Source organism: Lissotriton helveticus, chromosome 5_1 (genome assembly GCF_964261635.1).
Source record: "Lissotriton helveticus chromosome 5_1, aLisHel1.1, whole genome shotgun sequence".
Lineage (NCBI taxonomy): Eukaryota > Metazoa > Chordata > Amphibia > Caudata > Salamandridae > Lissotriton > Lissotriton helveticus.
In genome coordinates, this window is record NC_136065.1 from 390,257,783 (window position 1) to 390,283,626 (window position 25,844).

Here is a 25,844-nt window from a genome sequence, read left to right on the forward strand (position 1 = left end):
ACTGTTGGTCTGTGACCTCGTGGCCGAGTTCAGCGGCCCACTTATCACGGGATGTGCAGGGTTGGTAAATTACGTCTGTGTACAAGCTATGATAGTGTGGACACCAGGTGGGATGAACTGTTAGTATGCAGGACGTGATGCAAGGGAGCAACTGTAGGGGGCTCTTGAGGTTGGAAGGTGTATACTCCTTAAAACCTTGTCTCAGGCAAACATAGAGAAAGAGATCTATGGAAGAGGGTGGTGTGTCTTTAAATAACTGCTGCGAGGTGCAAAACCTGCCATTGAGAAGTAGGTCCCCCCAGCAATGAATGTTATGTTAGCTTTAGCCTTGTTGAAGACCCCTTCCTGCAATACAGGCATCTTTGGGTGGTATGTAAGCGGGAGAAGTGGAGAATATAATATGATGGCTTGTTAGTGACGAGCGATGCAACTCCACGCCATGACTGTACAATCGACAGATGTCGGGCATGGCTTACGAGGTGTGGTTACAGACAGTATGGCCCTGTTGAGTGGGATAGGGTCTGCCAGCCAGTATTCGGTTGCGACATGAGATGTATATCTGGGAGGGTGGAGCCAATAACAGACATTATGTGCCTGAGCACAAAGATAATATAGTTCTAAGTTGGGCACACCAAACCCCCCCTGAGAATAAGGTTGTGTGAGTGTATCCCACTGCAAGCGCGGTTGTTTGCCGCCCCAAACTAATCTTATTAGCTCCTAACGGAGCTGAGAGAAGAACGGCCTGCCCGGATCATATAGTATATTTAAAAACCGATATAAGAGCTTTGGGAGGACAACCATTTTGATGAGTGAGATCCGTCCCGCCATAGTAAGGGGGAGGAGGTTCCACTGTGTGATGCTGCTAGTGATGTGCTCTAATGTGCGTCCATAATTGAGTCTCATTAACTCCTCGCGATCGATGGTAACATGTATCCCCAATTATTTCACCTCCGTGGCGCACCATTCTATGGGAAAATCAGTAGGGAATTGCACTGCGGATGCTGTGAGTGGAAACATTTGTGTTTTAGTCCAATTAATATGAATTCCAGAGAGGCCTCCGAATCTAACAAGTTCACGGAGGATCGGGTTGAGGTTCTGTGTTTTTTTTTTTTTTTTTTTACTCACAGGGTAACATTATCAGCAGTGAAATGAGACTCGGGTGGAGGAAACATCGAAGGTCCTTTTCCTGATGGTGCTGCCTAATTCTAGCCGCTAGCGGCTCTAATGCAAAGGCAAACAGGAGGGGAGAAAGTGGGCAGCCCTGCCGAGTGCCTCAAGTGAGGTAGAAGGAGGGGAAGGTTAAAATCCTTGCCGTGGGAGAGGCGTAAAGCAGGAGAATCCATGCTAAGAAGCCTATTGGGAGCCAAATGCATTGAAGGATAGTAAAAAGATAGTCCCATTCCACCGTCAAAGGCCTTTGTGGCATCTAAAAAAACTGCCACTAGTGCTAATTTAGGGTCCATCGGCTGCAGAATGGAGAAAAGAGTATGGTGTTATGGGAGGTCGCTCCCCCGGGAATAAATCCCGCCTGATTGGCTAAAAGTTTGGCAAGGATTTTTTCATCTGTGTTGATGAGGGACAGGGCTCGATAGGAGTTTGAGCGGTCTGATGGCTTTCCAGGCTTTAGGAGGGAAACAATAAGTGCCTCTCTCATTGATCCAGGGAGGATCTGTGCCTCTTGAGCCTCCATGTATACCTCCCTCAACACCGGGAGCAGTTGTTCAAGATAAGTCTTATGGAAATCAATGGGGAAGCTATCAGAGCCTGGGGCCTTGCCCGATTTCATCTGCATGATGGCTGTTCTGAACTCATCCTCTTCAAACGGAGCTGCCCTAATGTGAAATTTTCAAGAAATTGAGTAAAGTCTGGGGATCGGTCCTTCGGGAGTGGTAAAGGTTTGGGTAAAATTCAGTGAAGGTATGTAATATTGCAAGACTATCCCTGTGACGTGTCCCCAAGTCATCTACTATATCCAGGCTGTAGTTGGAGAAGCAGGACAGTCGTATCTACGTCGCCAGCGCCCTGCCAGGCCTTTCCCCCACCCCATATCTGCAAGCAGTGAAGTATTTCTGTGAAAGTGAACCTCTCGCGCAGCTGTGTTGGTATATTCAGCGAGTTTATCTCTAAGTGTAACTTTCTGAACCCCGGTTGAGTCCTGCCACATATCTGCTTCCGGTTGTTTTATTTCCCTTGCGAGGCAGCGCAAGCTGCGACGAATAACTCTGAGGACTCCAAAGCTTTTTGCTATACAAAAAACACGCACTGTTACTTTAAAAGGCTCCCAAAGAGTGTTCATGTGAGTGACTGAAACTTTATTCCGTTTAAAGAAGTCCGAGATCTCCTCCCCAGGCTCCGCCTTGAAGATAGTGTCTAGTAGCGCTTCTGACATTAGCCGCCAGATTCGTGGGGAGGCGCTCAAACCAAGGGGCTCAATCGTCATGCACACCGGAGCATGATCTGAATGAGTTCTGGCCATGTGCTCCACTGCTCGAATTCAAGGAACAACCCCTCGGGATACTATCCAATAGTCAAGTCTTGACCAGGAAGGATGTGCTGTAGTGTAATAGGTGCCCTCTCGCATCAGAGTGTACAAGGCGCCAAGCGTCTATCAACCCATGGTCTGGAAGCAAACGCACTAGTGTTTCATGAGTTTTTGTGTAGTCATGAGTGAGAGGATTGGACCTGTCATCGGAAGGGCACAGAACAGTATTAACGTCTTCCCCCCCAAGATTACATGAGTAGATCCCACTTTAAGTAAGTGTCCCCATACAATAGTGAAGTAGTCCGGGTCATCAGTATTGGGCCTGTAGCAACAGACCGGTGTAACTGGCTGCGTACTCAGTGTGCCCCAGAGCATGCAACTCCTACCAGAAGGATCGCCAAAAGTGCCGCCTAGAATAAAGGGGGTGTTCCTTTTTACTAAAATTAGAGTACCGCAGGAGTAGGTAGTGTAAGAAGAGAACACCTGCCCCACAGCCCATCTACTACCAAGTCGAGGAGAGCGGCGCGGATCGACATGTCTCTTGAAGCAAAGCGATATGTATCTCATACCTATCTAGAAAAGCAAGGATTTGCTGACATTTACCGGGGTCACAAAGTCCTCTGACATTCCAGGAAAGCAATTTTAAGCAAAGCATTTCAGGAAGCGAGGCCATTATTCTGGGAGAAAGAAGTAGCAACTTGGAACATCATGACTGTGTGTGCTATACGTATCTACATCAATGTACGCTGGCATGATGATCTGTTGATGCAGGACAAACGTAATATAAAACAAGCATTGGAAATGCAATAGGTCTCGCATTAGAAAAGTTGTAGCTATTGGTCTTGTAAATGACAAATATTTTATTTATTTGTTGGTTTTTAAAATAGCTAAATTGATAGCTTTGTCATTTACAACGCCAATAGTTATAATTTTCGCGAATGTGACACCTATAGCATTTGGAATGCAACATGTTTTGTATTTACGTGACTTAGATGGCAGCTCTGGTCGTTAGGCCACATCTCTAGAGAGCAGGAGAGTGCAGCAGGGGAGAGAAGCACAGCAATGGAATAGGTCTCGCATTAGGAAAGTTTGAGCTATTGGTATTGTAAAGGACACATTTTTTATGTATGTGCTTGTTTTGAAAATAGCGAAATTAATAGCTTTGTTATTTACAATGCCAATAGTTTTATCTTTTGCAAATGTGACACCTATTGTAACACAATATGTGTTGTAGCACTGAGTGGTGTGAGGGTGAGTGGGTGTGTGAGGGGGTGAGGGTGAGTGAGGGGGGGTGAGGGTGAGGGTGTGTGAGGGTCTGAGGGGGTGAGAGTTAGGGGGTGTGAGGGTGAGGGTGACTGAGGGGGTGTGAGGGTGAGGGGATGAGGGTATGGGTGTGAGAGGGTGAGGGGGCGAGGGTGTGTGAGGGTGAGGGTGTGAGGCTGAGTGAGGGTGAGAGGGTTGTGAGGGTGAGTGAGGGTGTGTGAGGATGAGGGGGTGAGGCTGAGTGAGTGAGGGTGGGTGAGGGGGATGAGGGTAAGGAGGTGTGAGGGTGAGATGGTGTGAGGGTGAGTGAGGGTGAGATGGTGTGAGGCAGAGGTGTGTGAGGGTGAGGGGCTGTAGAAGCAAAAAAGGTAGCCATCTGGAACCTTCCAGATGATGTAAGAGCTGCGCCGATAAAAATAGGGGTATATATTTCCCCACTGACTACTATTAAAACAGTTAATTTTAGGGGTGAGAGAGCATAAATAAAGCCATTGTTTGCTTTGAAACTGACTCGGGTCTGTTGAACCGTGCTGCTTTTGCAAGATAAGGGTGCATGGGTAGGAAGTGACTTACCCAGAATCACAGTTTAGTGTAGAGGGAAGCTAAGATTACAACTCTTCTCACGTAGCTCAGAGTATGTGTCGAATCGACTCTAGGCGCATCTGGAATCTATAGCCCGATCCCACCGCCCCGGATTTGGGATCACGCGGCACTGCCATTAAATGTGAGCAGTAAACCGGATCGGCTTCCTGGAGTTGTTTACCTAGACGAGTGTGTGCGACAAGCACAGTAAATGTACAAGCGGGTATTGTAATAGCGGGTTGCTTGTTAATGTTATCAGCACGGGGACGGGGCTGTGCAGTGAACAGAAGGGATACTGGGGTGTATTCACTTTGAGGTTGGTTGGAGGCTGTGGAGACTGTCTGTCGGAGATATGGAGAGGTTTGTTAATTGGGGCTTTGAGCGAGTAGCCTTCATTTTTGAGAGATTTCTGTTCATGTTCCAGCGCCTGGAGGTGTTTCACGGATCGGACTGGTTGGTGGAGGCGAGCCTGTCTGCAGTGGAAGCGGGAGATTTTGGTTCAAATATATTTGTTCACACTTGACTTCGCAGCACCGTGTGACCCTGAGCAATCACTAACACCGTGTGACCATGAGCAATAACTAGCGCCGTGTGACCCTGACCAGTCACTAGCGCCGTGTGACCCTGACCAGTCACTAGCGCCGTGTGACCCTGACCAGTCACTAGCGCCGTGTGACCCTGACCAGTCACTAGCGCCGTGTGACCCTGACCAGTCACTAGCGCCGTGTGACCCTGACCAGTCACTAGCGCCGTGTGACCCTGACCAGTCACTAGCGCCGTGTGACCCTGAGCAATCACTAGCGCCGTGTGACCCTGAGCAATCACTTTATCTTTGTCTCGCAAAGAAATCTGTCAATCTAGAGATTCGAGAACAATGCACGACCAGGCATAAAGCACTACATTGTCCCTTTACAGTCGCAATGTACGTCTATTCGTTTCCGTATACCAGTGCTGGTGTTAACAGTAATCTGAAGTGTATCTGTAATGGCTGCCAGGCTCTGGATATATATATATATATATATATATATATATATATATATATATATCTATCTATATATCTATCTATATATCTATATATCTATATCTCCTGGCTTAGCAGGGCCTTTTCCCGGATGAGTCGTCTGCACTTAGTCATTGCACAGAGGTGGGTGTGTCTTAATGCTGGTAGGATGGGGCGGACTCCGTTACTGGTTACGAAAGACGCCTTGATTCTTGGAATGCACTGTATTCCCTGGGAAGAGTATCCCTAGACCCTGCCTGCACTGCACGAGAAGAGAGTTCCAGGCTCTTAAAACAAGACGGAGGGCATTGCTGTGGGGAGGGGGGAGGAGAAATGCGACACGGTGGGCAGGGGAGGGGGGAGAGCGGCATGAGGGTGTGAAGCAGCAGGGGCCTTTGAAGTGAAGCTAAGCTTCACTTCAAAGGTGTGGGAGGAGTGCGGCTGAGGCAGAGCGCACGCTGGGGGAAGCTTGTGGGGCGGAGCGGGAAGATCTGCTGGGGAACAGATGGCGATTTGATGATGTGCACGCGCATTTTAGGTCAATGCGCTTGCGCACGGGCACAGCACCAAATCGCCAGTTGGGTAAAGTCTGTTTAAGTCCCTATAGTCTCACTCTGCTCAATGCGCATGCGCATTGAGAGGCGAGACCTAAAAACAGTGATCCCCAATCCACCCACGGCAGCACCCCAATCGTGCCAGTAATACATTGCCCACCCCACTTCCAAGAAAATTGTGACATTATAGTCCAGGTCTACCAGGTCCAGGTCTACCGAGTCCAACAAAAACGGAAGTCCAGCTGATTAGGGGGGATCTCCCATATAGGGGGGTCACTGGTGGGTCACAGGTTTCTCCTTTCTCTCATGAGCTGCTAGGCAGCTACCCACTGGAGTGGGGATGCGATGGAAGAGAGAGGTAGGGTACTCGGCATGGTTCAGGACTAACACACTAACCATATATTAAAGCTGGTTACACAACGTGTTCGGTTTGCATACAGGAAGTTGCACTTATCTGTCCAATATGCGCTGAAACCGGTCAGGAACTTCGGAGATGAGTGAGATAAATGCAGCCCCATAGTTCAACACCAATTTCACCTCAGAGTCTGAGTTTCTGGATACAACGGTCGCTGAAGAGGACATGAGGTGCGAGAGAGGTACATCAGGATGCAGTGCCTTCCCGGAGATCAGTACTCAGCTGGAGATGAAGCTCTTGATTCGTGGTTATCAGAGGTTCCTCTTGGTGATCTTCGGTTGACAGATTTGAGGAAGTCCTCTGCTTGTGGGTTGGAGTAGATGGTGTGTTTGCCCTGGTAGGATATTCGCAGGTGCACGTATACAGGAGCGCATATTCGATCTGGGCTTTTCAAAGTTTTTGCTTAACAATTAGGAATTTGCGTCTCACTTCCTGCACAGCAACAGTGAAGTCCGGAAAGATCGTGAATTCCAACCCTTCATGCCGCAGCGGTTTGTTCTCTCAGGCCATTCTTAATGCTGTGTCGTGGTCCCTGCAATGAAGGAGGCAGGTCACAATGGGTCGAGGCGCACCGCCCGGTGTGGGCCGAGTACCCAGGGAACAATGTACCCCTCTCCACCACAAGCTGCGAAGAGAAGGCTCCATAACCGCATGATGTAGGTGCTCCACAAAGTCCTCCATGCTGCCCGTATTTGTACTTTCTGAAATGCCTAATACCCTGATATTATTACGACGGCTGCAAGCCTCCAAATCCTCGTTCTTTGCAGCGATGACTTTGAGCAGCTTATCCCTCTGCGACACTTGAAGCTGCAGTTGTGAGGTGGTGTCTTTCGTGTCTGATACACAGCATTCTGCTTCCTTGATCTGCTTGTCCCCTTCTGAATTAAGAAAACTAAGAGGCTGTTCATGGGGTCCATTTTCCCAGATAAGTCAGTGAGGCTGTACTGCATAGCGAGAAGCAAAGTTTTGACCTCCACTTTAGGTGTTGAAGACTGCAGTTGTACCTGTTCCCCGCTAGATTGGATAGATTCCTCTGGGTTGGACCGCATAACCACCTTGGCGTCTAAGACCAGCCTGGACTGACGGCCGTCCGGTTTACCCATGCTATCTGTAGGGGATGACAATACTCGGGTAGGCGCTGACCGTAATTAGGCAACTTTTCGTTTTTTCTAGTCACTCCCTATTAGCTGCAGGGTGGACGTGAGAGACTCCAGGCGCTGTAAGAAGAGATACTGTCCTCCCAGCTGTCCAGGATCTAAAGCCACTGTCTCCGCAGTTTATGGAGGAACAGGTCAGGGCCACTGACGTATAGCAGGCTTGAAGGAGATTAGCTTAGAAGAAAGCGCCAGGTATATGGAAGTCCCTAGCCCACCACGAGGCGTCCTGCCGGAGGCCCAGGTTGGCACGTATGGGCATTGGCGGGATATGTCTGGCGTTAAAGGTGGTGGTCTCAAAAGACGTAGGCAGCAGTCTGGCGCAATAGGGCAAGCCTCTACCGAGGAGGAAATTGTGCAGTCCAATCTGTGTCCACAACGCTGAAAGGCGTAGGAGCAGGGCTCAGCAGGCGGTGCTCTGAAGGGGCACCAAAGGAGTATGTCAGCGTGCGATGGGGTCGCAAAGGAAGTTCGCCCCAAATGGCTGGCGATAGAGAGAGACCCCCCGCCCTCCCCAGCAGCGGTGTCAGGAGGTCTCAGTTATGCTGCAGGCCCACAGCTCTCAGCCGCCACAGTACCTGTTGTTCGAGGATGGCGTTGCATACAGGGGTGCTGCAGGCAGAGGAGCGGGTGACGCGGGCCGGTGTGGCGAGTAGGCACCACGTACAACAGGCCGCTTTAGGTTATGCCCATTCTTTGTCCATATGGGACAGGAAGCCCAGTCGAGAAAAGAACAGTGAGTAGGGCTGCAAGTGTCGCTGCCTACAGAGAAATGGGCCAGCCTAGAGAAGCAGTCCCTGGGCTCCATGCACAGTGAGCGCCACCAATGTCTCTGCAGCCGCTGACTCTGACTGGGCTCCTGACATTCACCCCTCCCACAACCCAGCCAACGTTGCGGGATCCATGGTATGCCCCTCCTAACGTGGAGGTGGGGAAAGTGTGTCTAGTGTGTCCTGTGGCTGCCAACTGCTCTCAGGAAGGTTTCTGTACAGGCCGATGGCTTCAAATCCTAGGGCGCCAGCTGCTGCTGCTAAAACAATAACTGGCAACCCCCGGGCCCTCATAGGCGGTTCACATCTTCAGGTGCACCGCTCCGCCACTGCAGCCATCATGCAGTGCTTGGCCACGCCCACCACCTTTTGTTTTTTGTTGTTGTTGTTTTAGAAGGTTCCCAGTTTCAAGCCTGTCTTCATTAGGCTGTATTGCAATCCGAAGTAAGGATTTGGAATGTCTAGATTGTCACACTCTGTTTACCCTTTACATTTTCTGTTTTTTAGTTTGAACCTAGAGTCTGCGAACATGCACTGCTCTGCGAGACTTGTAGTAGAGCATGGAATAGAAGTTGCATCCACTCTCCGCCCATATTTGTCATTGGCTTGTGTCATTGTTCTTTGTAAATGCTGGCTTCTGATTCTTAAAGAGGCTTGTTATTCCCTCCTTTGTACCACCATGTCTTCATTTGAAACCTCCAATGCGACTGGCCCTTTTACTTCGGTTGTTACATGGTACATGTTCTTGAGTCTGTAAGCACTATTTTCTTTATTGAGTTTCTCTTATTGGAGGCACAACGTGCTTTGGTTACATTCAGCGCGCCATGCACACTTTTTAGGTCTCGCCTAGGCAGCAACTGCGTTGTCTCTTTAAGGCATGCTGTATTCAGGATATGGACATAAAGCTTCACCTACTGTACACCCATCTTTTATTTGGCTCCGGTCCCTGTCCTTTGTAAATGGTGGCTTTTCATTGTCCATTAGGCTTAGTAGTCCCTCCTTAGTACTGCCTTGTCTCTTCTTGTAACCTCCCATGAGGACACCTTACATGTGTTGTTACGCTCTAGGTTTTAATTACAGCCTCGAGGCACTATTTTCCTAAAGGCCCTCACTTGGTCCTAAACTAGGTTGGCAGTGGTTACTTTACTCACGTTTATATTGGACCTTCTATAAATTTCCCTTCATCAGCTCCACATAGAGTACAACCTATTCCGGAATTAATATAATTGTGTTTTCACATTTCAAAGCTACTAATTATATATGTGGACATAGGTATTTGAATATACTTGTTGTACGGTCTTGCATGCATGTATTATGGGTAGGGTGGATTTACCATATCTTTTTGCAGGGTGCAGTACCATATGTGACCAACAGTTTATGATGCTCACTAGGGACTTCTAGGAGCAGCTTGCAGTACTGCACCTAGACATGCAGTGCTAGTGCCTTGCTCACTAGCAATCTCTAGGAGCAGCTTGCGGTACTGCACCTAGATAATCAGTTCTGGTCCCTTGCTCACTAGGGGGCTCTAGGAGCAGCTTACCGTACTGCACCTAGACATGCAGTGCTGGCGCCTTGTTCACTAGGGACCTCTAGTAGCAGCTAGCGGTACTGCACCGAGAACTACAATGCAGGTTCCTGGCTCGCTATACAAGCATTTGCAATGCACTAGGTCTCGCATTAGTGAAAGTATGAACTATTGGCGTTGCATTATTATTCGCAATACCAATACCTCAGTAATGCGAGACATACAGTATTGCAATTTTTTTCCTCCAAATCCTACTAGTCACCAGCATTTATTTCACTTTTTTCCGCTTGTTATTAAAAGGAACGGAGTTTGCCCTTTCTCTCTTAGTATCCATGGTGCGCCCACTGGAGACCCCCTTTACTTGCAGTTTTGTCAATCATCTCTACACGGTTTCTGAGCACCCCCTCTCCCTGACTGCTCTTGGTTCTTACCTGCTCACATAGCAAGCCCAATGGTTCAGGCGGAAGGGGAGTCAATTGGAGGGTTCCTTGCAGAGGTGAAATGCTTTCCAAACAATCCTCCTGCTATCGAGCCCCTCCTGTACGGTCAGCACAACGCAAGCGGTTTACGATCCAAGTTTTCATGTCCCTCTGCATTCCTTGCTTGTAGGACTTTAGCTTTGCACCAACCCACGCTTTCCCTGTGAAGGAATCACCTTAATTCTCCATCTCTGTGTTCCAGTTGTCTGCTGCTATCCTACTCTTCAAATAACATAAAACTGAGTCCCTAGTATGTGCTGCTTGATATGAGCTCCCCACTCTTTCATTGCTGACACCGCCCCCACATCAGAACTGTATCCAGCCTAACACCAACCACCCTCCATCACTGCCGAACCTCTTTGCCGTCCTGCAGCTCCCTTCAGTTTATTTTCAGATCCCTTTTCTAAGAGCCCCCCTGCCATGCAGCACCTCCACTAGTGTAGTTCACGATCTCTGGGCTCAAAAGCGGTGTACGTCGATAACACTAACCCTGTTCTGTTACACCATCAAACATCCTTCATCCCAGCCCCGCTCTGTCTGGCGAAGCACCTTGCGGCTATGTACTCACCCCTCCCCCCCCACACCTTGTCAAAGAGCCATTAGCACCCCACCCCTTCCCTCTGTTTTCGTACTCGACTAGTTTACCATAATGTTAACGTGTTTGGAGTTCAGAGCTTAATACCGAACTGTTGTCAAGTCAACTTGCTCTAAATAATATCAATAATGCTCCTGTATCCTGCAGCACCCCTTACTGTTTGTTTTCTGTTCTCGTCCACTCGAGTCTGATGAAACACTTCATATCGACCCGAGCCTACAGTTCTATCTGTGCTCCTCAACCCAGATCACCTCATATTGCCCTCAGACTGTGGCTCAATGCCCTTTCTCCATTTTTAGGTCTCGGATTGACGGCTGGCTTGCCAGCCGGAAGTCGGAGAATTGATGTCTTTCAGTGAGTGCTTAAACCCGTCTCTCTCCCTCTCTCCTGGTCTCTCCTCCATTGGCTGGCTTCCTAAACGGAGGCCAGCCATTGGAGGAGAGAGGCGTCCCTCCAAAGAAGCTCTGTCTCTTTCGGATTCGGGGGCGTGTTCATGCTGTTGTTTCCACTTTTAAGCCACGCCCCGAATCCGAAAATTTCGGAAGCTTGCGGCCGCCATTTTTTTTCCTGCCTGCTGGCTGTTCTCTGGGCCCGGTGCGGCCCGTCCTCCTCTAGCACAGACAGGGTGCTCTGTAACACAAGCCTAGACAGCCTTGGGGAAGAGCGAATCCCAGACCCAGGTGCGGCCTGCAGCGTGGTCCTTACTACTTCATTTTCAGGGGTCCGGCGAGGCCAGAGGCTCACAGGGGCGGTGGTCCAAGCACAAAGCTTCAGTGAGTTGCTGTTGCTCCCACTGTCCCTGCTCTCCAGCTTCCTCCCGTGTCTGCCAGTTTCGTCCGGCCCGCGGCGGCCGCTTGCCTTACCCTCGAGGCAGAGCAGTGGGCGAGTTGGCGCGTGGCTGCCCAAGTGAGCTTCAGATGAAATGGTCTTTAGCTCATTGGGCGGTGGGAGGAAGGTGGCGTGCCACACCGCTGAGCTCCGGGAGGTGGGCGCACTGCTTGCTGGGGAGGGGCTGTCGAAGGACGGGGTACTACACTTGCCTCGGGCACGGCCTGCCAATGCCCGTCTGCAGGCATCGCCAGTTCGTGTTCCCGAGCTCCCTGGGCTGCTGCGTGTATCGACAGCCCCCGGCTGAGCCGTGAGTCTGACCGAAGGTAGCGGCGTGCAGCCTCTGCGGGGCCGGCCGCCCTGCAGACTGGGCGCTGGTACGTGCAAGTTGTCCCAAGTGGACTCTGGAGCCCGAATGTGAATGAGCCTGCTCGTCCTCTCCAGCTTTCTGTCTCCGAGATCCCCTCGCCAGGCAGGGACCGACTACACTGGCCAACATCGTCCTAATTATGTACCAATTACTTGACTTGAGTACCAGGTAATTGTCCGGAACATGTATGATTCAAACAGTAGGGCTCCGCCAGCCTCGGCGCGGGTGCCCGTGTGCACGCTGTGCTCAGATGTGATGGAGATGTCGGTTTGTGCTGGCAGTGTCACCTGTTCACATCTCTCAATGCGATTCCACCCCCCGCGTGCCCACGAGAAGTCGAAATAGAAAGTGAAAGTTTGAACTAGATTGGCTGGTGCGATTTTTCCTCAAAAAATCTTAGTAAAGTCATGCCAGTGAAATCACCAGGAGGACGTTATGGCCGGCCCAGTAGTGCGTGAGAAGTCATATGCGGTAGTGTGGGTGGCAGTGGCACCGTTAATAAGCAGACGGCACCCGCGGTGACAACTGTCCTACCCCGAGCTGTAAATAACAGAGGCTACTGTTACCAAATTTACTGTACTGACCTTGCGGTGGTTGGAGGCGGGACTCAAACTCGTTACCCGCGAGGCAGCAGTGTTTTTAAACACACAACGATTTGAAGAAACTACTTGCACTGCATCTTGTCCACGTTACATTTCAGGGTTGGTGGTCCATGAAACATTTTCTGACATTTTACCAGATGAATTGTATGCACACGAGGATCTGCTGGCCGATTTAAGAAAAAAAAACGACCCTATTAGTGCCCTGTTATTGGAACCGTTACCCGGAGGGTGATAGAGGCGTGCAGAGCTCTCCCGGTTGCATTACATTTTCAGATGGGGCTCAATCTTAAATGTAATCGGATTTGGGATCCAAACATGTGCACATTTTCTGACATACGAGCAGGGAATGAAGGAAGAAAGGTGTAACTCAGGGATTCGAAAAGAATTCGCGGGACAAAATAATGTGTTCGTAGTTGCAGTTTATGGCCATTGAACGTGAATGGTCCGTTCCAGTGTAATTGGCATTTTGCTTCTGCCCGCCACAGCATGGATCATGGGGCAACCGAGTAGCCCACTTCAGCCATTGGCGCTCTCTTCAGTGTGAGTGACACATGACTTATGTACATCTGACGAAAATGTAGCCCCCTTCAGCGCGACGGCTGCTAGGCCAACAGGTACTTTTATCTCTGCTTTCACTTTTTAAATTAATTTTTGCAATGGGTCTTTTTTACTTATATATATTTGCAACCCAACCTCGTGGCCTCCTGGTGGGCGATGCTCTGGGCCGACCGGTCACTTCTCTCTCTGTTGTCGAACCGTCTGGAGTCCCTGGCCTCGGAGACGCCGGACGTCAGGTTGACGAGCTCCAGATCATGAGGGGTCTCGTTTGCCACCTGGGGGTTGCCGCTGCTTCATGGACCGAGTGCCTGGTCGGAGGTCGTTGGGCGGGTACCTTGCTTGCTGGAGGCCGAGGATTATCTTTGCCAGAGCTGTGTGAGCTGTTTGGGCTGTGAGAGCTGTTTGGGCTGTGAGAGCTGTTTGGGCTGTGAGAGCTGTTTGGGCTGTGAGAGCTGTTTGGGCTGTGAGAGCTGTTTGGGCTGTGAGAGCTGTTTGGGCTGTGAGAGCTGTTTGGGCTGTGAGAGCTGTTTGGGCTGTGAGAGCTGTTTGGGCTGTGAGAGCTGTTTGGGCTGTGAGAGCTGTTTGGGCTGTGAGAGCTGTTTGGGCTGTGAGAGCTGTGAGAGCTGTGAGAGCTGTTTGGGCTGTGAGGGCTGTGAGGGCTGTGAGGGCTGTGAGGGCTGTGAGGGCTGTGAGGGCTGTGAGGGCTGTGAGGGCTGTGTGGGCTGTGTGGGCTGTGTGGGCTGTGTGGGCTGTGTGGGCTGTGTGGGCTGTGTGGGCTGTGTGGGCTGTGTGGGCTGTGTGGGCTGTGAGAGCTGTGTGGGCTGTGAGAGCTGTGTGGGCTGTGAGAGCTGTGTGGGCTGTGAGAGCTGTGTGGGCTGTGAGAGCTGTGTGGGCGGTGCACTCGTTTTTCCTGCCTTCTGCACCCTGATTGCACTCGTTTTTCTTGCCTTCTGCCCACTGATTGTGCCGTTTGTTGTGCCTTCTGTTCCCTGATTGTGCAGTTTGTCGTGTCCCTGCTCCCCTGATTGTATTATCTTTGCCAATGTTTGTTCGCTGCTGGTGTTGCCTTTGCCTGTGTTTCTTTGCTGCCGTTATTGTCTTTGCCAGTGCTTGTTCGCTGCTATTATCTTTGCCAAAGCTGTGTGGGCTGTGTGGGCTGTGAGGGCTATGCGAGCTGTGCACTCGTTTTTCTTGCCTTCTGCACCCTGATTGCACTCGTTTTTCTTGCCTTCTGCCAACTGATTGTGCCGTTTTTTCTTGCCTTCTGCCCCCTGATTGTGCCGTTTGTTGTGCCTTCTGTTCCCTGATTGTGCCGTTTGTCGTGCCCCTGCTGCCCTGATTGTATTATCTTTGCCAATGTTTGTTCGCTGCTGGTATTGCCTTTGCCTGTGTTTCTTTGCTGCCGTTATTGTCTTTGCCAGTGCTTGTTCGCTGCTGATATTATCTTTGCCAAAGCTGTGTGGGCAGTGTGGGCAGTGTGGGCAGTGTGGGCAGTGAGAGCTGTGAGAGCTGTGAGAGCTGTTTGGGCTGTGTGGGCTGTGAGAGCTGTGAGAGCTGTGTGGGCTGTGTGGGCTGTGTGGGCTGTGTGGGCTGTGTGGGCTGTGTGGGCTGTGTGGGCTGTGTGGGCTGTGTGGGCTGTGTGGGCTGTGTGGGCTGTGTGGGCTGTGTGGGCTGTGTGGGCTGTGTGGGCTGTGTGAGCTGTGTGAGCTGTGTGAGCTGTGTGGGCTATGCGAGCTGTGCACTCGTTTTTCTTGCCTTCTGCCCCCTGATTGCACTAGTTTTTCTTGCCTTCTGCCCCCTGATTGTGCTGTTTTTTCTTGCCTTCTGCCCCCTGATTGTGCCGTTTGTCGTGCCCCTGCCCCCTGATTGTATTATCTTTGCCAGTGTTTGTTCTCTGCTGGTATTGCCTTTGCCTGTGTTTCCTTGCTGCCGTTATTGCCTTTGCCTGTGTTTCCTTGCTGCCTTTATTGCCTTTGCCTGTGTTTCTTTGCTGCCGTTATTGCCTTTGCCAGTGTTTGTTTGCTGCCGTTATTGTCTTTGCCCCTGCTTGTTCGCTGCTGTTATTATCTTTGCCAGAGCTGTGTGGGCTGTGTTCAGCTACCCACTCATCCATCCATACTCCTCCATCCACCCATTTCCGTGTGTATCCACCAATTAACACATCCTCACAACCTCACCCACATTCACCAATCAATAACCAAATTAACAATTAAACAAAGCACTTAAAATGTGGACTCCAGAAGTTGTGGTGATACGCCAAAAAGGCCCCCAGAATCTTGAGATAATATTCTAGAAGTAGCCCATAGAACTGAAGGCAGTACTTAAGGGTAGCCCTCAAAACTGGATGCAAAATGCCAGAGTTGGCCCCCAGAACTGAGCACAAAACGTCACAGGTGATATCCAAATCTGGTCATCATACCACAAGAGCCACTTTCCAGAAGTAGACATATTACTCTGGATGTTGGTTCCTGAAGTGGCCTAAGGAAGGGATTGGTCATTGCATAGTTATCCAACTACTGATCTATAAGTCCAAAAGCTGCCACAATGAACACACTAAGATTTGGGCCTATTGGCAAGAAGTCAGAGGGATTACCGTCAGGGATGGGGAGCCACCAAGTACTGGGGAATGGTGGCTCTGTGTGTGTGGCTCTGTGTGTGTGGCTCTGTGTAGATAGCTTTTTTTGTAGGTGGCTCTGTGTGGGTGGCTCTGTCTGTGTGAGGGTGGCTCTTTGTAGGTGGCTCTATGTGAATGACTGTGGGTGGCTCTGTATGTGTGTGTGGGTGGCTTTGTGTGTGGCTCTGTGTGCGTGTAAATGCAATAGGTCATGCATTTGCGAGCAATTACGCTATTGGCATTGTAAATGACAATGCCATTTATTTAAAGATTAAGCTATTGGCATTGTAAATAACAATACCATTTATTTATGATAATAAAAAGTCATGCGCAATGCCAATAGCTCTACCTTTTAATAATGCCGAGACCATTGCATTCTAAATGCTTGTTGAGAGATCCTTCGGATGTTTAAACCCAGACAATGTAATCAATATAGAGTCTGTAGGAGTGCAAAGAATGTGTTCAGGGGAGAATTCTTCTAAAGTTGGGCGCTGTTTGCTCATGGAAGTCACTGTCGGCGCATTCCTCTGTGGCTGGCCAGCGCTTCTTGCATCTGAAGTGCCTGGATGCTGTCGCTACTGATTCATGTTGTTCACAACTGCTTCAGTTAGTGACTGAATAACATTTGGATCAATGGGAATATTCTTATCTGCCCTGACCACCAGCAATAATTATTTTGCGCCCCTACAGGAGTGGGCCAACTATATTGGAATCAGTACTTGCCCTGCCGCAAAAAGAGGAGTAGAGCCCGGAATGCTAAGCCATGCCCCGTCCGTACAGGAACATGCAACCCTGACTGGCTTCGGGCTTCACTGGGCCTCCTCGGCGAGGAGCTATAACCTTGAGCTGTTTAGTCAAAGCCCTACGTGTGAGTGTATCCTTGACGGAGAAAATGCTCTTTGACTAAGCCTGTAGCGAAATGTTAACTCCCAGCCATCACCGGTAAATATCAATCCACCCAAACACCCACTGCATGGGCGGCAGCGGTGCAAGAGCCCCTCCCTCAGAATTTGTAATTGCGTCTCGCTCACAGAATAGGCCCAGCATGTGCAGCTGGCGAGCTATCCCCTCTCACACTAACACGGGATACAGCAATTGTGTAGCAGTGGGAGCTTCCCTCGCATGCAGATTTCACTAAACGGACAAAAGCACTACATACAAAATTAACTTGCCTCAACCTTATACCATGCAATGCAGCCCACCCTGTCTCACCGCCACATTCCTCACAGCACACAGACATACATGTACGGACTCGCATTATCTTTCTACTAGAATACACTCCCTGTTTATACTGAGCCATACAACACCGGATGACGACAACCACTACCCAATAACTACGACCCTTGTCCTTCTCCAAGCACTGCCCTCCTAATAACCACTACCTTTTAACTTTCCCATGCAGTACCTTCCAATAGCTATTGTGCTTTTGCTACTGCGTGCAGCACATGCCAGTAACAACCACCTTTTTTACTTCTCCAAGTAAGACCTGCCAAAAACCACTGCCCTTCTAATGCCCCCCACTGCAGGACATACTAATAAGAACCAAACGCTTACTGCTCCCTACTGTGCATGCCAACAATCACCACTGTTCTACAACACGATGCAACACGCGCCAACAAGCATCATTCTTTTACCAGCTCTTATCAAAACTTCCACCATACTCTGCAGTTCTTGCCGGTAACAACCAGCCTTTTACTGCTCCATGTTTCACAAACAGTCATCGCCGTTCTTTCTCCTTTCTATGCGCTATGTAGCCCCTGCCAATAACTACCACCATTTCAGTGTTCCATAGAGTGCCTGGTGCTATTTTCCACCATTCTGCTGGACAATGCATTCATTGCCTACCAATAATCAGAACTACTTTGCCGTACCATACAGGATTGTCAAACCCACCACCACTGTTCTACTGCATCACCCACTGCATGCCAATATGTACTTCTCTTTTTTTCTGCCCCATATTGCCCGTGTAACAACTGCCACCCTTTTACTGCTTCGTGCAGCACCCACTGATAACAACTAAGCCTCTCACCTGCCAGTTTTCCTCTACACTGCAGCACACGCGAATGACCACAAAACAATACAGCACAAGCTAGTAGCCACTACCCTCTACCCACCTTCCACTACCCTGCTTGACCACCCACTCGCACCCTTTCTCACTCGTTCTTTGTGCCCCAGCTCACTTAGATTTCAGCTGGTTCTCTTCTCCTTTCCCCATGGCTATCGGTTACTGTGGTTACTGGCCCCCTACGGAGGACCACTATCCAATTCTGTACTTTTCTTTAAATGTGTTTGTGTAATCTGCAGGTCACACATTATAATTTCCAGGTCATACATGAGTAACTGGGTTCCAAATGTTACAACTGAGCCTTTAGCTAGTCTTAAAGCTCATCCCTACCTCAACACTGGGAATCTGTAGTTTATTACACTCTGCGTAGCTGCATAAATGGTTTATGCTGGCGCATTTTATTTCATGTTATGTTTTTTTAACGCATATTTATAAATCGCGCATCTACTCCAAAGAGTGTCCCGGCGCTGAACATCAAATGTCCAGTAACACAGAGCATAACCAAAAGACTGCCAGTAAATCACAGCTGGAAGACCCACGTTTTAAGCCTTTTCCTGAAGGTAAGAAGGTCAGAACTCTGCCTAATCTCAAAAGGGAGACTATTCCACAACCGTGAGGCAGCTACATGAAAAGATCTACCCCCTATCCGGGCCCATAGTACCCTGGCGGTGGTAATCAAAAGTTGAGATGACGATCTCGGGGAGCGCTGAGGCGCATAAGGCTACAATCTTTTCCCAAGATAAGGAGCTCCGATCTTATGAAAGGCTTTGAAGACCAGAACCAGTGCTTTAAACTGAATTCTCTTCCGGACCGGAAGCCAATGGAGGAAAGACAGAAGCTGTGTGGAATGAGTTCTCCAGCCAAACAAAAAAATGGCCCTGACAGCTGAGTTTTGGATCACTTGTAGTCGGTTCAAAAGATATACCAGTAGGCCGAGATACAAGGAGTTGACATAGTCCAGTCTGGACATTATCAGTGCCTGAACTACTGTTTTCCTGTAAGGAATGGAGATAGAAGGACGTAACAAAAGATATTTAACCAAAACCACAGGGTACACGAGTTTAAATTTGTGCAATAAGCTCAATTTGACATTTTAATAAAGTTTATTGTTGTTTATATTGGGCCATATTTATTTTCACTGCAGTGTCATAATATAAAGGTGGCCCAATAACACGTAATTTAGTGTAACCATACTAATAAACATGTATTAACCCATTTGTTGGTACAGTGCAAAGTTCACATTCACATTTTTTTACCACAGTATAGCAAATGTGGCATGATGAAGCCACTTATGTTTGAGGCATGTGAGCTGTGGATCACATGCTGTGCATAGCCTGCCATCTAGTGTTGGGTCCGGATGTTTGCACTTTCTTTTTGTTAGAAGAAGTTTTTCCCAGTCAAGAGGTAGGTGACTCCTCCTTTCGGCGATAAGTGAGCATGGGCATAGACTCCATCATTAGATAGTTTTTTTCTGCCATCGGGTTCGGATGTGAATTGTTGCTCTCCACTCGGCACCGTTTCTCAGGTTACCTTCGACGCGCAATCCAGTACAACTGTCTTGTTTCTCGATCGCGTTTCCTATTCTCCGCATATCGGTTCAAACCAAGAATCTATGATCGGAAATCTCGTGGAGGGCCGGGCTCGCTAGCAGTCGATGGAAAGGACTCCATTCAAGCTCTGTCCCGGGTGTTGCACCAAGTTTCTGCGCATCGACCTGCATGAAGTGTGCAATCTGTTTGTCCCTGGCACGCGGCGAGAAAGACTGTGACGTGTGCCGATCGTTTCGATCGAAGACGCTCCGTGACTGTCCGGCTCAACTTCACGAAATGCAACAACAAGGCGGCTCCGTACCGGACATCTTCGGACAAGATTCCGACTAAGAACACGCTCCAGGAGCCGAGGAGGAAGAGCATGTCTCCCTGTCCGAAGCTGACTCCGACAAGAAGAGGAGCAAGTTACACCGGGTCAACGTACCGTGAGTACAGGAACCCCTTTGCCCCAACAACCAAAACCTAAGAAGGCTCCAATCCTTCCTCTGCCTGCTGGCCAAGGTCGGCACAGAGAAAAGGTTTTGAGCACCCCGCTTGCAGACAGGCCCGGTGCCAAAACACAAAGAAAAACCTGCCGGCTCGGTATCGAGTCGGCCCCTTAGCCCACCAAACTAAAATCCTCTGCGCTGAAAACCAAGCATGTCCATCCTCAGTCTTTGTCCAAGCCTATATCTTCGGTGCAGAAGAGTTCGGAGCTGAAACTATTGGCGCCGAAAACTACAACTAAGGGGAAAAAGACTCCAACAAAAGATTTTCTGTCCGATGTTCCACCTCTGTATCCGAAACAAAAATAACTGATTATCAACCCAGATACTGGACATATTCCTGCCATATTACCTGAAAAAGGGAAATTGGCACATCAGGATGAACATCATATACCTCTAAAGAAAAGGAATATGAGTACAAACCCGTCACCACCTGATATTCCACCTCCTTCACGTACTGATCCTCATCTCCTTATTACCCTCACCACTATCACCTGACACACAGGATGAGGGGGATGGGGATAACAGGAGGCCACAAGATGCTGATCCATGGGAGGATTATAATACTGATTCACATACAGACACTGACCCTGATTTGTATCCATCTAGCCCATCACCTCCTCATGACAATATAGGTTATATTGAGCTTCTTCATGGAGTGAAATTACATAAAGAAACTTTAGAGGAGGACTTCTTATTTGAGACATTTAAGCTCCAGTCAAGAAACAACACACTTTACCAATGCTTAAGGGGATGCTTAAGCATGCAGATGCGGTGTTCAAAGACCCTGTCAGGGCAAAAATAATCACACCCAGGGTTGAGAAAAAATATAAACCAGCACCTACTGACCCTGCTTACATCAAGTCAACTGCCCTTAGACTCTTTGGTAGTCTCTAATGCTCGTAAAAGAGCAAATTCGCAAACAGGTGAGGCCTCTCCTCCTGATAAAGGGTCCAAGTTAATTGTTGCCTCTGGTAAAAGGGTAGCTTCTTAGGCAACTCATCACTGGTGCATTGCCAATGCTCAGGCTTTACTAGCAAGATATGATAGAGCTCATTATGATGAGTTGGAAAAAGATATCCAATATCTGCCTGATGAGCATAAAGCTAAGGCAAATGATCTCATCCAAGAAGGAAAACTCATGACCAATCCCTCCATCAAATATGCATTAGATGCAGCAGACACAGCAGCACATGCAGTAAACACAAGCGTGTTGCAACGCAGACACACATGATTAAGAATATCAGGTTTCACACCTGAGGTACAGGCCTTTATTCTTAATCAACCTTTTGACAAGGAACACCTATTTGGCCCAACAGTTGACACCTCGCTGGAAAAAATGAAAAAGGGCACAGAGATCGCAAAGTACATTGGGCCTTTATAAATTTGCTGCTAGTAGAGGTTCCTTTCGCCGCTCCTTTTACAGGGGTGGTTCCAAAACTGTTACCACAGAAAAATCCTCCTCCTCTTACAAGGGCAACAATCAATCTCCCTCATCAAGAGGATATTTTAGAGGAGGTTTGAGAAGAACCAATAGTAAGAGTAGAGGCAGAGGCAACTCCACACACTCTTCACCCGCTCACAAAAACAGTTACTTGCTTCCACTACCCTCCGATCATTCTACTCCTGTCGGGGGATGTCTCTCTCAATTTCTCTCTGTCTGGAACCCCATCACCTCAGACAAATGTGTTCTACAAATGATCCAATATGGTTACTGCCTGGAACTTAAAGACACTCCCCCAAATATTCTTCCAAGATCACATGCAATGTCACAGGAACATCTCACCCTTCTAAAAAAAAAAAAAGAGGTTCTATCTCTGTTAGAAAAAAGAAGCAATAGAGCCAGTCCCATTAGAAAATCAAGGAACCGGAGTATACTCCCTTTACTTCCTAATTACCAAGAAAGACGGATCTCTCAGGCCTATACTGGATCTCGGAGAACTCCAAACTATACATTCAGTCAGACCATTTTCACATGGTCACTCTACAACAAGTACTTCCACTCCTTCAACAGGCGACTTCATGTCCACTCTGGACTTAAAGAACGCCTATTTCCATATCATCCTGCTCATCGCAAATACCTAAGGTTCGTGATAGCAGGACAGCATTATCAGTTCAAGGTGCTCTGATTTGGAGTAATAACTGCTCCCAGAGTTTAGCAGTAGTCGCAGCTCACCGTCGAAGACAGCACATTCACGTCTTCCCATATCTGGACGACTGGCTCCTAAAAACCAATTCGCAAAAAAAGCGGTCACCGCCACACTCACAAAACAGTGCAGTTGCTCCACGATCTTGGAGTCACAGTAAACCTGTCCAAGTCTCATCTACAACCATCCAACACACCGGTGTATCTAGGAGCCTCAATAGATAAACAAAAGGCTTTGGCCAATCCCAATCACCCCCGGCCAGAATCCGCAACATGCAGGCTCTGCTCCGTCCGTGTCAGCCTCATCACTCATTAAAAGCTTGAGTGTTCATGCACTAACTAGGGATTGCATCTTGCATACTAATAGTCCCTTAACCCCTTCAGTGCTAATGACAAGGGTAACTCGTCATGGAGTTTCCATTGATTTCAATGGAAAGTCAATGGAAGTGCATCAGGTGCCTTAGCAGCCAAGTGGTTAAGCAAGACTTCACATGTGTCCCCTTCAATGGAACCAGGCTTAGGGTCGGTTATCAGATCTAGTGTTGGTGGACAGCCGCACCCATCACACTCTGCACTGGTGGAATACAAAAAATCTTTCGAAGTGGCGGCCCTTCATCGACCCGGTTCCACAGATAGGGCTAACAGCAGATAAATCGCTGACTGGTTGGGGGGCTCATCTCCGAACACATACAATTCAGGGCATGTGGAGCCTGCAGCAAATACAGCTCCACAGAAACCTTTTAGAGCTGTTGCAATTCTTCGAGCGCTCCAAGCGGTTAAGGTCATCTAGTAGGCAAAGCTGTCTTGATACGTACAGATAACATGACAGCAATGTACTACATACAAAAACAAGGGGCAACACACACACTCCAGCTTTCACTACTAGCATCGACCATCTGGAGATGGGCCATACATCACAGAATATTTCTCCTGGCAGAACACCTTCCAGGAGTAAACTATTAGATTGCAGATCTGCTCAGTCATCAAAGACAACAGATCCACAAATGGGAACACCACCCTCATGTTCTCCTCCCATTCTTTCAAATGTGGTGCTTTCCAGACATAGATCTGTTCGCAACAAACCTAAACGCAAAATGCCCAAACTTTGCACCCAGACGTCCACACCCATTGTCCAAGGGCAGTGCACTATGGCTGAATTGGTCATAGATATTTGCCTTCGCTTTTCCGCCTCTCCCACTCATTCCATGAGTGGTTCGGAAGCTCAGACAGGCGTCCCTGACATTAATCCTAGTTGCTCTCACATGGGCTCAACAACCCTGGTTCACAACCCTGTTGGAGCGGTCAGTAGGTCCTCACCAAAAACTACACCTCACTCCCAATATGCTCACTCAGTCATGGAGAAATAAGACATCCAGATCCTAGCCATCTCAACCTTGTGATCTGGCATCTGAAATCTTCAAGTTTGGCTACCTTAATCTTCCACCAGACTGTATAAATATTATCAAAGAGGTAAGATGTCCTACCACAAGAGCAGGCTATGCAGCAAAGTGGAAGCGATTTGTTATATACTGCAATAACGATCAAATAGATCTACTGGTCACTTCAGTTCAAAACAGCATTTGCTATTCACTACATCTGCAGCGTTCCAATTTAGCGTACTCTTCCATATGCTTACATCTTGCTGCAATTGCTGCATATCTTCAGAACAGACAACATCCGTCTCTTTTGTGCCTGTCATCAAAGCATTTATGGAGGGATTTAAAAGAATCATTCCTTCAAGACTTCCACTTACTCCAGTGTGGAATCTCAACATTGTCCTCACCAGGTTAATGGGTCCACCCTTTGAACCATTGCATAAATGTGAAATACAATTTCTTACTTGGAAGGTAGCTTCCCTCATAGCTATCACAACTCTGAGGAGAGTGGGTGAGCTTCAGGCACTAACCATACAAGAACCATTCCTACAAATACATCAAAATAAAGTGGTTCTGCAGACCAACCCTAAATTTCATCCAATAGTAATTTCTGCCTTTCATATCAACCAATCTGTTGAGTTGCCTGTGTTCTTCCCTCAACCAGATTCTGTGGCAGAACGTGCTTTATACACTTAAGAGCTCTTCTTTACTATATAGAAAGGACAAAACCTTTTCGCAAAACAAAACCACTATTGGTCGCTTTTGCTCCATCACATAAAAGGCAATCCAATATCAGTCAGGCATTGCAAGGTGGATAGTCCAATGCATTCAGATTTGTAATTCAAAAGCAAAAAGAACTTTAACAATTCCCCCTAGAGCACACTCCACTCTCAAACTAGGGGCTTCTATGGCATTTCTAGGAAACATACCCATAGATGATATCTGCAAAGCTGCAACATGGTCTACACCTCACACATTCACAAAACACTATTATGTAGATGTGTGAGCAAGACAGCAAGCTAGTGTGGGCCAAGTAGTTTTACGTACACTATTTCAAACCACTACAACAGCTACAGGTTATCCACCGCTTTGGGAGATAACTACTTTGTAGTCTATGCACAGCATGTAATCAACAACTCAAACTGAAAATGCTGGTTAGCCCGTATGCACCTGTTCTTGGCATGTAGCGCTGTAGAGTCACATGCGCCCACCCGCCTCCCCGGGTACCTATACCTGTTGCAGTTAATTCTTACTTAGATACATACATACATGGACATCTCTTACTACTCTTACTAACTCCATCATCACCCTCTGCGGCAAACAATCTAACAGTGGAGTCGATACCCATGCGCACTATCATTGAAAGGAGTAGTCACCTACCTCATGACAGGGAAAAGACTTCTTCAGAAAAAAAACAAAGTGCAAACATCCAGACCCAACAGTAGATGGCGGGTCTATGCACAGCATGTGACTCTACAGCTCTACATGCCAAGAACAGATGCATACTGGATAAGTAGCATTTTCCTTACTGCCTTACAGATTGTGTGTAACAAGGGAAAGCAATCTACTAGTCGACTGATTTTACCGTGCTCTATAACTTTAACTCCTTGCACAATGGTTCTGCTGAAATGCCTTTCGTTAAAGCAAATTCACATGAAAAAAACAGCAGGGCATAAGTGATAATTATACCCTGATAACCAGGATGGCCCCACTCGTGACTTACAAAAAAGAACATTTGTTTGTCAACACGAACAGATGCTTTTTTTTGTCAAAGCGCCACATGCCGTGGTTTTACTTTAATGTTGGCCATGCCCCTTTTCTTTAGACGTGGCTGGTCTAAAAAAAGGGTACGGAAACATGTAAACAAGCAAATATTTGCAATGCATTAGGTGTCGCATTTGCGAGAGTTTAAGCTATTGCATTCCCATTAGCTCAAACTCTCGTAAATGCAAGACCTATAGCATTGCAAATGCTTGTTTTCATATACTTTGAAACCTCAGTTAATGGCATTTCAAAGATTGTAACCACTCAGTTAATTACTCTGACACACCGTACAAATAACCTCCCGCTTTTTCTTAACCATAAGCTTACCTTCTTTCTAAAATCTTATAGGCACTAAGGTTACCAGATGACTCCATGCCAAGTGTGGAGACGATGGGGGCGTACCATTTGACAGTCTGTTTTTCTTTCTGTGAATCATTGCAATCTCGAACTTTAGTCCAGTTTGTTCGATTATTTTAAACAGTATTATCTTTCATAACAACCTATTGACTTCTGAAGTTGGTTGTAGTGTTCATTGTGATATCGAGTTATTGGGAAACCTTAGTGGAAATAGAATAGCAAGCCTCCCTAAAGTATTTGCCAGACACCAAATTTGGCCTTGCTCTCTACGAAAAGTCTGCGCTGTCATCCAGTAAAGAAAAAGCCACAT

At 48.1% G+C, this 25,844-nt stretch overlaps 1 protein-coding gene across 4 annotated transcripts in view; it reads left to right on the forward strand.

Annotated features, from left to right (window-relative positions):
* Positions 1 to 25,844, forward strand: part of LOC144754594 (protein DDI1 homolog 2-like) — a 127,710-nt gene that overhangs the window by 35,402 nt on the left and 66,464 nt on the right. The window lies entirely within an intron of this gene.